The sequence below is a fragment of the Macrobrachium nipponense genome, chromosome 18, assembly GCF_015104395.2.
Source record: "Macrobrachium nipponense isolate FS-2020 chromosome 18, ASM1510439v2, whole genome shotgun sequence".
NCBI lineage: Eukaryota > Metazoa > Arthropoda > Malacostraca > Decapoda > Palaemonidae > Macrobrachium > Macrobrachium nipponense.
The window spans coordinates 57,465,468-57,469,749 of record NC_087211.1 but is presented as its reverse complement, the minus strand read 5'-3'; positions in this window follow the sequence as shown (position 1 = coordinate 57,469,749).

Genomic DNA, 4,282 nt, shown 5'->3' with positions numbered 1-4,282 from the left:
TACTATCAGTACATTCACAAATGATTCACAGCCATTGAGATAAAAATGGATCTACAACTAACTGAATGATAATCAGATTTGATTTTCCCATTGCAGCGTTGAGGAAGTAAAATCTCTGAAGTTACTTCAAATATCTTACTTGTACACGTTTGGGTACCACATACGAGAACCTCAGGTTCAGATTCCGAAGGGAACTGCCACAAAAGTGCGGATTCTGTTCCGGTCGATTCACACCCTAGTCCTTACGACACTTTACAGTGGCGAACCTCACTGCCTTCCTGACGTAGAGAAATGACAGCCCAGCATCGAGACAATACAGGAACTGCACGAGTCTGGCCGTCAGTCATTGGGATTGGCTGCTACTTCAAGGTGTCCTTTGAGGAGCCTTCTAACGTGTACATCAAGGTTGGGGACTCGTTGCCCGAGGATACTCTTGTTTGTTGAAATTTTAGGTTACAGTTGTTCATTGCTTGAGGCATTTCGTTGTTCATTTTTCTGTTGATAATTCTGAGTATGGACATTGGGAGTAGAAAATAAAAAATGATAGCACAAGGACTGGAACAGCAGATACAAACAAATGCACATACTCATATATATTTACTTACATATGAGTGAGTCTGGAGTGTGAACTTGTTTGCATGTGTTTATAAATTGGAAGTTTTAAAAACAAGCATCTGTTATTTAAGTCTCGTAATTATAACTTTAAGTCAAGAATCCTTTCCACCTGACCCAGTTTCTCCTCTCTGAAGGGACTTTGTAAAACAGGTACCTGAGGGGTGGACTGATGAACTGGATTTACGGATCAACTCATCTACGGCAAAGGCGTCTTTTGGAAACCAGGACGTTTCCAGGATTATCTGATTGTAACAAATTACACCTACAAAGGTGTCGCCTCCATGGAGGATTATGAAGGTATGATGCATTCATCATAAATAATGATACAAGTAAGCAAACCTATGCACACATCAGGGTACGTTCACACTACAGTGAAACGTATCATAAACACACATGTAACTTATCTCCCGATATTACAAACCGATTGAATACTACACAATGACTTAGTGTTAGCTGTAACTGTTGCTTCATATGATTATCCTATATTGGCCTATGGTTCGTTTCCTCACTTGCAGTGCTGACGTATTTTCAACCTGTATGCGATATGTAAAGGAGGTACAAGTACTGCCAGGAGTTTATGACATGATCTGCTGTAGCAGGGATGCACCCAAAAGTATAATAACAGTCTCGAACATTTCTAATATTGGAGAAGTGTCCAAAGTTTGAAGTGAACGTGTTTTCTGAGTTTCCAGAGTATTTTACTGACCAAGACCACTGGAATCCTTTCCTAGGGATTCTCAAAGATAAGGACACCTCTAGGACTACTCAAGGAATTACTACCTACAACGTGTCTTGCAAGGCGCCCTTTAGGTGCTCCTAGGGTGGATCCGTGCTACAGTAAAGCAAGTCATAAACACATATCTCCATCTACCAAACTGAAAAATTCAAGGATCACTGGTGGAAGACGAACCTTTGGCAATCGCAGGATAAATGCAAAAGCACTGTTTATTGTTACCAATAATTTTTAGAAATGGACAGTGGTGGATAATCATATGCTGTTAGTAGTAAAAGGAGCTTTCAAGCCCTCAACATATTGCCTTGTTATATTCTGCAAGAAAAACTAATATATATACTATATATCTAAAACCCAGTCCTAAACGTTCATTGTACGTACTGCACAGTGCATTTCTTTCCACGGATCTTTCTCAGGAATGTTATTCGCCTCAGAACATAGGGGTCACACTCCAGCGACACTTCCCAGTGAAGGAGAGCTTTAACAAGGTCTTGGCATGATCTATGATACTGGTTTGATGCTGAAGTGGTACATGGACATTCTGAGTCAAAGCAAGAGGGTGAGTTAATGCATTCAAAAGTGATTGTATTGTATTTTGCAATATTGAGGAGTAAATAGTGATGCTGAAAAACGAGTCTTCTAACTGTAGGAGAAACCCAAACTGAACAAAAGCAATTGACGCCTTCTTCTTACCAAAACTGATCCTAATGAGACTTGTATGTACTGAAATTACCAGTATCTGTCTATCAATCTATTTACCTACCTGTCTATCTATATATCTACAAATTTATATAAATATATGTGTATATATATGCATGTATACATACATAAATATATAGCATATATACATATATGTGTGTGTAAATAATCGTTAGCATATTCCCTGCAAAAGACTTCTTCTTAAGTCTTCAAAGTATTTTGATTCCCTGGTAGTACTACCTAAAGAAACAGACGACAGTCAGTCCATCTTCTTTGTCTTCTTCTTCTCGTCAGATTTCGTCAGACACCGGAGACAACGAAATGGTGACAGGGGAGAGTCAAGGTGGCATTCCACTGAGCTTGGAGCACCTTCAGGGAATGTTCTACATCTTAGTTTTTGGTCTTGCCATTTCTGCTATCGTCTTCTCCCTCGAGGTCTTCTGGGCCTCAGGACGGTCCAGTCACCACTAGGCGAGCGTCCAGTCACTAGACGGTTACTTCCCGATTCCAGACTCCTTGGCGCCTACTATTCATGACTTGACTGAGATCTTGATGTTCGGATGTTGGGAGTCGTGAATGATGTTCGACAGCGGTGCACATTGAAAGAGAATTTTCATCGCTGATGGATAACGAATAGTGTTTCGTGTACAGGCTATATGGTGTATTTTGTAAAATGTAAATTTCTAATAATTATAATCGGACAGCAAAGTTTACTGACAAGTAATTTTATTTGCAGAGAGAAAGAGAGAGAGAGATGTACTTTGTAATAAACATCTTTAAAAATGATCCAATGTAACTTAACAATACTATTTCTTAATAATCCACTTAGCAACTAATTCAAATTATCATATATATATATATATATATATATATATATATATATATATAGATATATATATTATATATATATCTATATATATGATGGTTTAAGTTGAAAAACAAAATAAAGTAGATGCAAAATTAGAGTTTTTGCTCTTGATTTTTTGCCACAATTTACTATATATATAGATATATATATATATATATATATATATATATATATATATATATATATATATAATATATGCGTTAATAAGTATATTAGATATATATATATATATATATATATATATATATATATATATATATATATATATATATAAATAGATATAATATATATATATATAGTATATATATATATATATATATAGTATATATATATATATATATATATATATAGTATATATATATATATATATATATAATATATATATATATGTATATATATATATATATATATATCTATATATATATATATATATATATATTATATATATATATATATATATATATCATGATATATATATATATGTATATATATATATATATATATATATTTATATATATATATAATATATCTATATATATATATATATATTATAGTAATATATATATATATATATAAATTATAAACATATATATATTATGAGATATTAATATATATATATATATTATATATAGTATATATACATATATATATATATATATATATATATATATATATATACATATATATAAATATATATATATATATACATATATATATATATATATATATATATATATATATATATATATATATATATATATATATATATATATATATATAGTATCAAATTGTGGCAAAAATAAAGATGCAAAACTCTAATAATTTTGCCATCTACTTTATTTTGTTTTCAACTTAAACCATTTCATCTTTTTCAATATTCAATATTAAGTACATCATGAAAAGGAATTGAGCTTAGGCCATTTAATGAATGTGTTGTTCCATACAAAACGGGAAGTTCAACATGAACAAATGGTAAATAATATTTAAGGAATAGCATGAAACGTCCATTTTTGGTAACATCAATGATAACTAATTCTAAACAAAATTTTTCATTACAATTTCCATCAATAAAAAATAAAACATTTCACTGGTAAGAATTGTAAATCATGCATACTCATGCTAATAATTCCTTTCCCAAATCCTTTTCTGTCTCCTTTAGACGAGCATATTCCGTTTCATCCGGAAATCTAAAACAATAAAAATAAATCTTTATTCTTGGATGAAGGAATATTCCAAAATTAAAAGAAGCCATAGAGAGATGTAGGGATAAACGGCAGGATTTTATTTTTAAATTGTATATCATGTAAATTTTCTCTGTAAAAACAAGTAAAAAAATCTTCATACACGTGTCGAGTTGATAGTGTAGA